Raw genomic sequence first — 15,152 nt, forward strand, 5'->3', positions numbered from 1 at the left:
ACATCAGAGAATGAGTGAATTCCATCTTGTGTAGCTGTGTTCCCAACTCCTCAATCAGACGAATTGGTAAGCATATTGAGTTGGCGATCTGGCCACCCTTACCTATACAAATCAAAGAATCGCCTTCATAGGTAGGAGTTCACAACTCATTCAAGATTCAGGTTATGTCATCTATGATCATCCTGTGAAATGTAAGTCTCTATTATTAACGGTGTTATATAATGAGACTAACCATTTTGTGGTCCGGTCTTATACAAACTCTTCCTATAGGATACCCTCCTCACAAGTTTCCACATGAATGATTAGAATCATATCATTAGTAGCAATTTACAACACTTGTAACATCTACAAAGCGGGTCGTGTCCGTAGTGTCACCAGGATAAGATAACCAGTCTTATCCATCTACTACACACCGTTTAGGTTATCATTTAAACATGATCCACCCATATGTCTCTATATACATGTTTAAATTACATAAAATAACCTAGAAACTTAGTTTATTGGATTGAGTCTGTGCTCATAAAATAACAATTTGTTTATACAAAGTTTACAAACTATGAGAATACAAGAGAGATTTAAGACATCAATCCCAACAAACCCGATCTAGCTCCCACTCCTTGGAAAGTGTTCCGGGTAGAGACTGGGAACATCCAAAGTTGCTTCTCTTGCATCCTACAAAAAATTACAAAGTGCATCTATGTTAAAATCTTGCTTCTCGCTCCCTCTCTCTCTTCTCCCTCTCATTTCTCGCACTCGCTTCTCGCTCGTTTTTTTCTCATTTTGTTCTCACGATTATTCCTGCCATTTCTTTCTCTCTATACTCGCTCCTATTGTATCGTTTCTCTCTCTCGCTTATCGCTTGATATTCTGAGACACTCTCGTGTTGTTATTATATTCGTTAAGTGGTAGACAATAATAGACACAGTGAAAACTTAGCATTTACTTACTTGGGATGTGTAACGGAATGTTTATGATGATTTTGATGTACAGTAACTCTATTAACAGTCTCTGTAGATGTAACTTTGATGTATAGATGGTGGCAGTGAGCTTCATTTATATAGTGTAAACTTCTGACTTAATATAAATGGAGGTGATCTTTTGATGATAAATCTATTTCCAGAGGTTTAGTTGTTTGTGAGAATGAAGTTGAAGATACAAAGAGTCCTTATGTTTAAAGAAAACAATTCTCTAAAAATAGTTTTCATAATACAAGAAAACAAAAAGAAAAAAAAAAACAGTTCTTGTTTGTTTATTGGTTTTTGTTCACCTTTTTTGTGGACTATGTTCTTGAATTATGAGGATATGTGTATGTATATATATACACACACTTATATGCATATTTATATAGTGTAACAAAAAACTGAAAACTCAAAAACCAACCTAATCTACTGTTTAGGTTTGGTATTTTAGTATAAAATTGAACATGATTTATATTTGGAGAAAACCAAAAAGTATTAGTTTGAATTGATTTTTTATTGAAAAAACCAATCAAATCCTAATCAAATTGAGGATATATATACCCTTAAAAATAAATTCTAACATTAGGTATTTGTTTAGTGTTTTAAATTATTATAATGCATATATGTGTGTATGCATGTAGGTATGGGAATTGAACCTTCAATCTCGGGTGGAAGTCACTAACTTTGGTTAAGTATTGGCCATTGAATTTCTGGTGGAAAATGGAAAACATTTATTCGGTTTAGTTATTTTAGTACAACAAATGTGGGTATGGGAATTGAACCTTCAATCTCTAGAGAAGAAATCCATGCTAATTATTATTGATATAAGCTCCTTTTGACTCATTCAGTTAGTTTTTTAAGAATCAGGTTGATAACCATTTTAGATTTCAATTTGTTCTCACAAATTTTTTACAATAGTTTTTTATTTTTTAAGAAATATTTAATTTTTTTTCTAATCAAATTCTAAAAACACACTTTTTTGTAAAAAAAAGAAAACAAATATTTGGTTTAAAATTTGAAAAATTGATGAATAGTAAATAACAAAAAAAAAATTACTAGCCAAAAACCAATTGAATCCTAACATTTCGATTCATCCCACACAATTTTACTGTCTATCTCACTTATTAAAAAACACAGACTAAATAAATTTTCAAAAATTATTATTATTGGAAAATTAAAAAAAAAAAATAAGCCCCTCGTAAACCCAAGGGTCTCGTGTACTTTCTGAATTGGTCTCATGTAGTCTCCGAATTCTCAATCGAAGCTGTTTTTTTCTCTATCCAAAATCGACCGGATCCCTTTAAACCGTGTCAAATGATAAACACTAACATAGTTTTCTATGATCACGAACCGACGGTTTGGTTATCGATTTGGGTTCAACCAAATTGAACTGGGCTACCGCATAAAGCAATCAAAGAAAGGACGGTAAAATAGAGATCACCACGGATAGGGTGAGGACGGAGAAGCCCTCCCTATCTCCATTCCCGTATCCTATTCCATTTCTCGTTTCCATGAATTTTTTGTCGAAAAACGGGATGGAGATTTTGCAGGGATCGAATTTCATGCGAGAAAATTTTTCGGTCATCATTTTTTTCTAATAACTTTTTTAAAATTTTAATTAAATATATATTTTTAACAATTCCTTAAATATGTCCAATACAAATTTCATTTAAATAAAATATTATCAATTTTGGTAATAAAAACAATAATACACGTTCAATTTAAAAAGATATAATTAAAATATTAAATTCTCATAATTTTTATAAATTAAAATCCAATAATTAGAACATCTTATATTAAATATTATAATCTCTAAGGAATTAAAATAATAAAGTTTTAAACTTAAATAAATAATCCTAACAAAGTCTACTATATATATATATAATAAATTTATAATTTATATGCAAAAGTCGGTGGGGATGGAGCGGGGTTGGGGTCGGGTTGGGGTTAGGGAATATTTCCCCATCCCGATCTCGAATTGCAAACAGGAAAAAAATTTCCCACAGACTCCTTCCCCTATTCCTCGTGTATTTGGAATTCCTCGCTTCGTTCAAAGCGGGTTCCTGCAAGGTCTCGACCCCACAGGTTTTTTTTTTATATCTCTATGGTAAAATATTGAAATTCCTACTAGAATTAGGGTTATATATATATATATAAAAGAATGGCCCCTTTTTAAGGCAAATGAAGGCAAATGAAAAAGGGTCCAAGATTAAAAAAATAATAAAAAAATTTGGCTTTTGTTCATGTGGGTGACATGTGATACCACTTTGACCCTGAAAATTATAGCCTAATTGCTCTCGCGTTTCATTAGGAAACCTATATACAATTATTCCTCTAAGGAAAAAGTAAAAAACAGAAGAACAACAAGAACAACCAACTTTATAGAGATAAGTAGAAGCAATAAGAATTGTTATCGAACAAATTCACTTCATTAGAATACCATAGTACTCTAGATGCACGAAGAAAACATCCCATCTACATCCTTTATAGCCATGAGAGGCCTATGCACCACAATCCAAGTTGCTAACCAGAGAAGTCCAAATAATCACTTCAGATTAACTCATCCTCCCAACATCAAGCTAAGCAGACCCACAAAACATAAACATGAAAGAAACAACAAGCCTATTCATTTTGAGTAGCTACAAACAAATACAGCAAACACTTCCCAAAAATTTAATCAACATCCAGCAATCCTAATTTGCCTCGACATTGAGAAAATGTGAGAAAAGCATAAGAAATAGCAATCCTTAATGATAACTGAAAAACAGGGATTCTCCAATAATTTCCCTTAATATTTGTAGAATTACCCACGAATTAGTTAATAAAAATAAAATCAGTTATCAGAGAAAAATACTTGGAAAACCCATGGTATAGAAACAACATGAACATCGATCCTACACCGCCATTAGCTCTCAACAAAAATGCGACAGATCAGAAACCAAATTGATCGTAGGCAGGAAGAAAGAAAGGATACCTTGCAACGCTCGTCTCGGGTATTTAACCTTCGAGGCAGTTTTAAGAGCTTCGACTTGTCTAGACCTATTACGAATCCAAAAAAATCGACAAATTGGGGTGCCTTCAATAAGAGGAGTTGAATACATTTAAATCGTATAAATCAAAGAGCAGGTACAGAATTCATTACTGTTCAAGTAAGCTCTTAATCTTTCGAGGCTTGTGCTCAATTTTGGTGATTATGGCTTGTGCATCATCTGCTTCCACAAATTCACTTGTAGTCGCCATTTTCATCTGTTGGAATTGGTGTCCTAATTCTCTCAGTGGTCTCGTAGTTTGTAAATATTTTATACACATATTGTTATTAATAAAATAAATGTTATTTTATAAACATTTACTCAAATTCAATAAATTAAGCCGTGGTCATTTCATGTAACTTAAGCATGTATATGAGACATACAAGTGGATCATGTCTTACGTAATAACCTAAATGGTCTGTGATAGATGGATAAAGGAGGGATACCTTATCCTGATAATACTACGGATACGGTCTACTTTGTAGATGTTACCAGTGTTGTAAAGTGCTACAAATGATCTGATCCTGACCATTCATGTGGAGACATGTGAGTGAGATATCCTATACAAAGAGTTTGTATAAGACCGAACCACGAGATGATTAGTCTCTTTATATAACGCCATTGATAATTGAGACTTACATTTCACTAAAATGACCATAGGTGACATGACCTTAATCCTGAGTGAGTTGGAAACTCCTGTCTATGAGGGCGGTCTTTTAATTTATATGGGTGAGAGTAGCCAAATTGACAACTCAACAAGCCTACCATTTTGGTATTCATCTAATTGGGGAGCTGGGAACTTAGCTACACAAGACGGAATTCACTCCTTCCTTGAAGTAGGGGTAAGTAGATAAATTGCTCCCTTAAGAACTGATTCCGGGTCCTGAACATAGTGGTCACACCCTCTCTTTGGAAATGAGGACTCAGTCATAGTGGGACTATGACTTATTGTTCATTAGAGGAATCAGTGGTACTTGAGGAGTTAGATGTAATTATAGAAGCAAAACGGTAAATTGGCCTAATTGTACTTACGAGCGATTTGTGAACAGTCATCACAATGTTGATTGGTTATATGGACACAGAAATATATCTGTAGTGTGAATAGTGCAGCTGTCGGTCATTAGTGGAGTGATCAACAGTTAACGGATGGTGGATCTCGTGATTAAAGAGTTTAATAAGCTATTCACGTACCGCTGGAGCTTCAAGCTATAGGTCCATGAGGTCTGCTTAGTTGTTCAATGGGTTCAAGTTGAGAATCAGAGTTTGGGTTAATTTGAAGTGTTCAAATTAATAAGAGGAAATTCAATTATATGTGATATAATTGATATGATGTATTAGATACATAAATTGGAGGAATTAATATAAATATGATTTATATTAAATACCATAAAATAGAAAAAGAACCATCGTTTATATATTTCATATGATGAAATATTAAAACTATAGGTTATAAATATAATATGTTAAGTTGGTTATTATATTTATTTATAACATATTAATTATATGATAATTAATTATTCTTTTTCTCTAATAACTGAATTGAGCGGGAGGTTATTGGAAGTTTTATGGTAATTGTGAGATAAAATTGAAAATGGTTTTCAAAAATTAAGTTGATGATTCATTCGAAATAATCTCACAAAAAGGATATCAAGTAAAAAGGTTTTATAAAGCGATAGCATGGAGAGCATACATGATCGAGCTGACTATACGATAGTTACTCATTTACTTGTTGTTACATGATCAAGTAGCAAAGTCTATACGATATGCTTCATCTTCTAAACGATCGAGTACATTGTCTATAAGATAGACAGCCTCATCTCCCACTTACTAGATTGTATACCTCATGTCTTCCTCAATCCAAGATCATACAAAGCCCACAACTCTTGGATTCTCACACCCAGAATACCAAGGTAACCATTGTGGAGGTGTTCTAATTCAGTTCGAGGATCGAATGGACTCGATTGAGATCATGTTCTGTTCGTTGCGTTCGAATGCTTCTTTGGACACATTGGAAATTGATCGAGGGATACTTGAAGAAGAGTTCTTCAAAGGTTTGCATACACTATCCCTTGTATCTTTATTTATTAGTAGCATGCTGTAATTTATAAATATGCATAATCTGTTCATTTCTGTTTAGACTGTAATTGTTGTATTCTTTCTCAATGGGATTTGGAACGATCCACTTTTGCTGCTCATGGAGATCTCTGTTTAGATTTCCTTCACTATCACCCTACTTCCAGCAAGATTTTCTCGAGCTTAACTGGGAACTGATTATACAGTTGGAAAATGGAAGAAGAAGAATGAAGAATAGGAAGAGGAAGCTCAAAAGCCTCTGTATATTAATCTTGTATATTTGCTCATATATTACATAGAGGTGAAAGAATGAATTTATACACAATTGGGAATGAATAAGAACAAAAAAGGAAAGAATCAACTTTAGGGCTACATATGAGGGGCAGATAAAACAGTTGCAACATAAAGATATTTTGAAGGAAAATCCAAAGTGGCAGAGGGAGAGCCATCTTAGCAGTGTCGTGGTGCCTCGTTAGCTTGGGACCGATCATGGTGTTGACTAGGCTTGTCCTCAACATCCCCCTTCAAGCGAGAGGGTAGAGTAGCTAGCCCGAGCTTGTCCCATAGGTATGTGAAGAGTGATCATGAGGAAGAGCTTTGGTCAGACAATATGCAACTTGTTCATTCGATGGAACATATTGCACCTCTAAGCAGCCTCGAAGAACTTGATCCCGAATTAAGTGAACATCAATCTTAATGTGCTTAGTCCGGGCATGGAAGACAGGATTTGCAGCTAAAGCATCAGCTCCCATGTTATCACACCATAAAAAAGGGATACCGGATAGAGAGAAGCCAATTTCAGAGAATAAATTGCGAACCCAAGTGATTTCAACAGCGACATGAGCAAGGGCCCGATACTCTGATTCTGTACTTGATCAGGCCACAATCATTTGTTTTTTTTATGACCATGAGATGAGGGTGGGTCAGAGAAAGAGGCAGTAGGCAGTAGTAGACTTATGATCGTCAAGATTTGAAGCCTAGTCTACATCCGAGAAGGAAGTGATACTGAGATTTTGACCAGGTTGTATCACATGGCCATGATGTAAAGTACCCATTAGATACCGGAGTACTCGTTTAACTATTGACCAATGCACATCAGTAGGTGCTTTGAGGAACTGACTGAGCTTATTAATGATGAAGGCAATATCAGGTCACATGTTTGTAAGATACTAGACTGCACCTACTGTACTTTGATACACAAGGGGATCAGATAAGGGAACTTCATTGTTTAGGGATAGAAGAGAGCCAGAGGCAGCTGAAGAGGGACAGGCTTCATGTTTTGGAGGTTAAGTCTGGATAGGAGGTCTGTGATGTACTGGTGATTAAGATGAAGGCCAGATGGAAGGTAAGTAATTTGAATACCGAGGAAGTAGTCAAGTCAGCCAAGATCCTTAAAAGAGAACTTGGAGTTTAAAGAGGAGATTAATCGGTTGATTTGAGCCAGATCACTTCCAGTAACAATGAGATCGTCAACATACACCAGTAGGAGAATAATAGTGGTACCAACACGATAGTAATATAAGAAGGTGTCAAGATTATTGATCTGAAACCTAGACCCATGGAGGAAGGTTTTTAGTTCATCATTCCACGCCCTCGAGGCTTGTTTTAAGCCATAAATTACTCAATTGAGCTTGCAGACATGATGGGGAAACGAGAGATGCTCAAAACCCAGAGGTTGTATCATGTACACGGTTTCCTTTAGGGATCCATCAAGGAATGCATTGTTGAAGTCGATTTGCTAAAGGGCCTATTTGTTCGACACGACGAGGAACAAGACAATGCGAATTATGGACGCCTTTATAACAGGACTGAATTTGTCGAAGAAGTCGAGGCCGGGATGTTGATAGAATCCTTTAGCAACAAGACGAGCTTTGTGACGTTGAACAGACCCATCAACATTCTGTTTGAGTCGACAGACCCATTTAGAGCCAACAACATTTTGGTGAGAGCCCAAGGGAATAAGGATCCAAGTCTGAGTTCGATGGAGGGCTTCAAGTTTAGTGACCATGGCAAAACGCCATTGAGGAATGGCAAAGGCACGAGTGATTGTCAATGGTTCAACTGAGGAGGGATGTGGAAAGACATAGGCAATCCATACTTTTGGACGAAAGATGCCAGACTTACCCCTGGTGACCATAATTTGATTGTTAACTGCTGGTGGTTGATTCGGTGGTGAACAAGGTAAGGGTGATGGGGGTAATGGAAGAGATGACGCGGGAAGAGCAAGAGGTGAGGGATTCAAGGAAGAAGAAGGAGTAGATGGAGGAGTCTGTTGGCAGAATGGACCTTGAAAAGGTGAGGTAGGGCAAGGAAAAGAGGAAGAGGAAGGAGCTTGTTCTGGGTCATTCAGTGGGTGGGTCGTAGGGACTTGGGTTGAGCTTGTTAGGCCTGGAGAAATAGAGTGGGATTGGAAAGGCAGTGTTTGTTGGGCCATGGAAGATGGGCTAGGAAGAGGGTCTAATGGGGGTTAAGGAAACCACATTGTTATTGGTTGTGTTGGAGATGGTGTGGGTATTTGGGTCGGAGGGGATCCAAAACCCGATTTAAAAGGGAAGTCTTCTTCATTGAATCGAACATGTTGAGAGATGATGATTTTGCCATCTTCAGTAAGACGGTGAGAAACCTTATGAATTGGTGAAGGCCCAAGATAGACACACCATTGGCTATGCAAGTCAAACTTGTGAGATTGATATGGTCAAAGATTTGGGTAACAAGCACAGCCAAAGACACATAGGGAGGAGATGTCCAGTGTTGTGTGAAAAAGAATCTCCATGGGGCTTTTATCCTGAAGAATAGAAGAAGGAAAGCTGTTAATAAGTAAAGTTGCAGTTTGAAATGCGTACCACCAAAAATTAAGTGGCATAGAGGCCTAAGCAAGTATTGTGAGGCCAGTTTCGACGAGATAACGGTGCTTGCGCTTAAAATGACCATTTTGGGCAGATGTGTAAGGACAGGAGACTCAGATTTGAATGCCCAAGTGTTTATAGATATGAGCAACATTTTTTTGTTCACCACCACCATCCATTTGTATGCTTTTTATGAATTTACCAAACTGAGTATGCACAAGAGACTTAAAGTCATTAAAGGCAAAGGCAGTATCACTCTTCTGTTTCAGGAGGTATAGCCATGTGAATCTACTGAAGTCATCAATGAACAGAATATAGTACCAAAAACCATCGACCAACACTGGGGCAGGCCCCTATAGATCAGTATGAATGAGATCGAAAGGGGACTATGCGTGAGAAGGGGAAAGGGGAAAGGGCAAACTGTGCATTTTTTTCGAACTGACAAGCTTCACAAAACTCATTTTTCACATTAATAGATATTTTGAGATTACATCCACTAATCAATTTGTTCAAAATTTTTGGGGATGGGTGTCCAAGACGTATGTGTAATAAAGATTTGGACACTGATACATTTGTGTGAAAGATATGCAAAGAAGAAAAGGTGTGAGCAGTCGAGCTAGCACTCCCATTTACCTGAGTGCTAGACAAATTATTTATCAATGGGATTGTGCATTCCATCTGGTAGGGACCATCCTTAAGCGTACCTCTCAGTAGCTCCTCCCCTAAGTCCTTGTCCTTAATCACACGAAAATTAGCATGAAACTCAACGAAAATGTTGTTATCCTTGGCCAGCTTAGAGACACTAACTAAATTTTTAACTATATCAGGGACATATGAAATATTTAGCAAGGAAAGAGATCCTGATTTAGAACGAATAGTGAAAGAACCCTACTGAGAAATTTTCAGGGGAGTACCATCTCCAATAATCACCCTATCCATACCTATATAGTTTTTAGCAGAGGTTAGGAAGTTGGGGTTGCTGGTGACATGGTTGGTGGCCCTGCTATCAGCATACCAGTTTGGGTCAGGCACGGTTTCAAGTGAGGCAATGCTGAAATTGGCAACCAAGGCTGAAGGATTCTGATCTTGAGATCATTTGGTGGGTAGTTGAGTGGATTCAGCCTGATTGTGAGTTTGGCAAGGATTGTTGAACTCTTTATTATAGCGAAAAAAGCAGATATCAGTTGTATGGCCTAGTTTTCCACAAGTTTGACATGTGGGCTGATTGGTTGAGGCATTATTCCAGCGGCCTCTTCCCCTGTTTTGACTTCCACCTCCCCTGGAGTTCGATAAATAGGTGTTCTCTTGTAAGTTTTGATACTGATTTTGGTTGGTTTGAGTACTTCCTTGCACCACATTCACAGAGATAGGGTTGGGGGAAAGAGATAAGCTAGACATTCCAGATACTCCTAATTTGACTACAAGCTGTTATTCAAGGAATTTTTCATATGAAAGAAGATCCGACTACATATCTGACCAACGTATTGTACCTTTGCCTTGGATAACTACTACTACCAGATTATATTCCTCATCCAGCCCCGATAGTACCTGAGAAACAAGATCAAAGGTAGACACATGGCTCCCAGCAAGGGCAAACCCATCAGAATATTTTTTTCATTAAGATTAAGTACCCACTCATCTTTAAGGCCCTTTCGCATGTTTGTTGAAACAGACGCTTGAGGTAATCAGTTTCAACCCTGGACTAAATGCCCACCAATTCCTGAACAGCTTCCCACAGGTCCTTAGAGGTTTGAAATCCCATCACTTAGGGTGCAACATCTTGTGACATTGAGTTGTAAAGCCAGCCTAACAAGAGTTGATCCATTGCTATCCAAGTGCCATAGGCCAGATTTGGTTGTTGTTCTATTTCCAGCAAGGCATCTGGTTTGGAGCTTGAGCTCTCGCTGGAGCTTCCACTGGCATTCACACTCTTTGTGATAAACTTACTAGGGATGGAGTCTCTCCTGTTAGATATCCTTCCAGCCTGTAACTCCTGAGAATGGGCCAGGCGAGGTTTTGCCAAAGAAGAAAGTTTGATTTATCCATCTTAATGGATGTTACCTGATTTAGGAGTTGATTTAAAGGAGGTCCTGTTATACTCCTAGTGTTGGTGACAACATAAGGTAGACTAAAAAATGATAGAGATGACTCAGAGTTCACCATGGTTGGCTCTGATACCAAGTTGGAAGGAAGAAGAAGAATGAGCTCAAAAGCCTCTGTATATTAATCTTGTATATTTGCTCATATATTACATAGAGGTGAAAGAATGAATTTATACACAATTGGGAATGAATAAGGACAAAAAAGGAAGGAATCAATTTTAGGGCTACGTATGAGGGGTAGAGAAAACGGTTGCAACAGAAAGATATTCTGAAGGGAAATCCAGAATGGCAGAGGGAGAGCCATCTTAGCATGTCATGGCACCTTGTCAGCTTTGGATCGGTCATGTGCTAACTAAGCTCGTCCTCAACACATACCAGTGCGAATCAATAATCCAACGGTTGTATGAATGAAATCAAACCTAAAATCAGTAAAACCTGCCCATCATGATTTTCACGATCAACAACTCAAGTAGGAATTTCACGATCCTTTCTTAAACGGATCCAGTCGATTTCGGGTAGATAGGAGAAAAAAAAGATCCGACTATCTAGAGATAATAGGTAAATTGTCCAAAACAACCTTCTCACATTACAAAAAGTAGCATGTTTCTGGAAATCTCATTTAAATGATTTTTCTCATGCTTTTTCGATCGAGATCGTTACCGAGATAGAGTTAGTATTTTGATAGTAAACAATTAGTCCACGTGTGCATGATCATTAATCAAAAAGAAATTTTACGAATACGCCATCTATAATAAGAAATTATATTATTATAATATCATTTTTTTTAGAAACCTAATAATTGGCTTGCTCAATAAGGTTCTAAAATAAGTTTCCAAAACTTGTCCAAGTAAACGGAAGTCCTTAAACCCTCACATCCCATCTTTTTGCAAAAAATAAGAAAAACAAGGTATATATTATTGGGATTGATGCCCTAAATCTTGTGGTCTGTTTCTAATTGTATTTGTACAACTTTTTATTTATCTAATAAAATAAGTTGTACTTTATTTAATATTTAGTTACATTAACCCAAAAACCAATAAATTAAAATCCAAGGTTATTAGATGTAACTTAAACATGTATGTGGAAACATAATGGTGGATCATGTTTAAGTGATAACCTGAACAGTCTGTAGTAGATGGATAAGGTCGGATACCTTATCCTAGTAATACTACGGAGACGAACTGTTTTGTAGTAGATACAATTGTTGTAAAGTGCTACAAATGATCTGATCCTAATCATTCATGTGGAGACATGTGAGCGGGGGTATCCTATATAAAGAGTTTGTATAAGACCAGACCACGAAATGAATAGTCTCTCTTTATAATACCGTTGCTAGAAAAGACTCACATTTTTTTACTTTTTGACCCTTAATCTCAAATTAATTAATATTTGGATGATAACTAACCTAAATTTTTTTACTAATATTTTTATTATTTTGAATAGTCTATAGCATAGAGCTCGGAACAAAGATTTTGATGCCTCTTGAATCACCCAAATCAGAGTTCAAACAAAGAAGATATAGCAAAAAGAAACACGAAAAAATATCCGAGATGGTGACATGGAGGCCAAATCATCAAATTGGACCAAATAGAAAAAGCCGCTTGGAGCAATGGAGGAGTGACACAGGTGGGTTTCTTATTTTTGGATTGTTAAAAAAATAATTTAGTATTATTTAATGTTTGTATTCCACAGCTAGTTTTTGACAAATTGTGGACTCTTATTTTCTGTTCGGTTTTAAAAAAAAAATGATTTTAATATATATTATTATTATGTTATATTTTGTTTGTGTCTAACAGTTGGGTTTAAATCTCCACCATTCAATTTAACTTTTTGAACAATCTAATAACTCAAATTCAAACCCTCTCTTTACCTCACTTTCCTCTCTTTTTATACTTCATCTTCTCCAAAATTATTTCAACTTTTCACATTTTTATAATTCTCAAAATTAGCAAAAAGCCACCATCATTACTCTATGTACAAACTTCCGATTTTCTTCCTTTTCATCTTATTCTTGAGAGAAATTTCTATTGTATTGTGAGAATTAAAGTGTTGAGCTCAAACTTGTATACTCACTTCTTTTAGAGAGTTTTATTGTGTAATTTAAAGCTTTAAAAACATTGTAATGGTTGGATCCTAACCCAAAAAAAGGATCGGGTTTGCTCTTGAACCTGTAAAAGGAACAAGATAGTGGTTTGGCTATCATCCGTGGAAAAAGTAAAAGGAGATTTTTAATCGAAATCCCATGAACCACTTGGAAAAGTGGATGTAGGTCAAGTTTGACCATACTACTATAAAAATTCGGGTTTCTTCTTCTGTAACTCTTTACTATTATTTTGCATTTGATTTTAAGTGCATAGTTTTGTTGGTTGAGATTTATTGAATATATTGTTATATAATTTTTATCGATCTTGTTATTTAGCATAAATTAGAGTTTTTATTAATTTAATTTTAAAATATCTAATTAGATCAAATTGAGCATATTAAGAAAAAGTTTGACTAAACCCTATTCACCCCCTCTGGGTTGCCATACCGGTCTAACAATCGATATCAGAGCGAGGTTGCTCATCTTGGAATTTAATTTTCTTGATAAATTTATTGTTAGAGCATTATGGCAAACCTAGTTGCAAATGGAATTGTAGAAGGTCAATCTATCTTTAGACCTCCTTACTTTGATGGTTCAAATTTTGCATATTGGAAAGTTGGAATGAAAATTTTTTTGCAATCCATTCACTATAATTTGTAGTTGTTGCTAAAGATCCATATGTTCCCTTGAAAAAGGTTGATAATGTTGATAAGTCTAAATTAGAAGAAGAATATGATGAAAATGAAATGGAAAAAGTTTTTTTTCTAATGCTAAGGCTATTAATTGTTTGTATTGTGTTTTGAGCAAAGATGAATTTAATAGAATATCAATGTGTTCTTCCGCTCAAGAAATTTGGAATACTCTTGAAATTACTCATGAAGGAACAAATCAAGTTAAAGAGTCCAAAATTAGCATGCTTGTTCATAATTATGAGTTATTTAAGATGGATGCTAATGAGTCTATAACCGATATGTTTGCTAGATTTACTAATATTATTAATGTTTTGAAGGGACTTGGTAAAGTCTATACAAAATCCGAGGTCTCTACCTAAGACTTGGGACGTAAAGGTGACAGCAATCCAAGAAGCAAAGGATCTCACCAAACTTCTACTGGAGGAACTTATCGGTTCCCTCATGACCCATGAGATCACTATGAAGGAGCAATTGGAGGATGAGTCCAAAAAGAAGAAGAGCATTGCATTAAAAACCATCTCCTTGGAAGTTGACTCCGAAGATGAGGATGCCCTTGATGAAGATGACATTGTCTATTTTTCACGTAGGTACAAAAATTTTATTGAGAGGAAGAAACAATTCAAAAAAACACCTATCAACCCAAAGAGAGACAAAAGGTGAGAAAGGCAAAAACGATGAGGCAATTTGTTATGAATGCAAAAAGTCGGGCCATATAAGAACGGATTGTCCACTCCTCAAATAATTTAAGAAATCCAAGAAGAAGACAATGAAGGCTACTTGGGATGATAGTAGTGAAAGTAAAAGTGGAAGTGATGGTGAAGGTATACTTTGGACTCATGACCCATAGTGACAACAATGATGAACTTGATGATGAGGTAACTCTAGAACTCTTGTCTTATGATGAATTGTTTGAAGCTTTTGAACGTATGGAAAATGACTTAGAAAAACTTAGTTCAAAATATATTGTTCTTAAGAAGAAATACAATGCATTGAATAGTGAAAATAAGTCTTTACTTGATAAAATTGCTTGCTTTAAAGAGAATGAGCATATTGTGCAAATCGAAGAATCGAATATCTCTTGTGATAAACTTGTTTGTGATTGTGATAAGAAAAATGCTTTGTTCGATAAAGCTAGATTTCTTGAGCATGATGATTGTGAAAAAGATAAGTTGATTAAATTGCTTAAAGAAAAAGAATTAAATGTATTACAAGATCTTGATAAAGCTAAAGAGTGTATTAAAAAGTTGACAATAGGTGCTCAAAAATTGGACAAAATAATTGGAGTATGCAAGCCTTTTGGTGATAAGAAAGGTTTAAATTATATTGATCTCCTTTAAGTTCTAAAACTGTATTTGTTAAAGAATATTC

Source organism: Benincasa hispida, chromosome 4, assembly GCF_009727055.1.
Source record: "Benincasa hispida cultivar B227 chromosome 4, ASM972705v1, whole genome shotgun sequence".
NCBI lineage: Eukaryota > Viridiplantae > Streptophyta > Magnoliopsida > Cucurbitales > Cucurbitaceae > Benincasa > Benincasa hispida.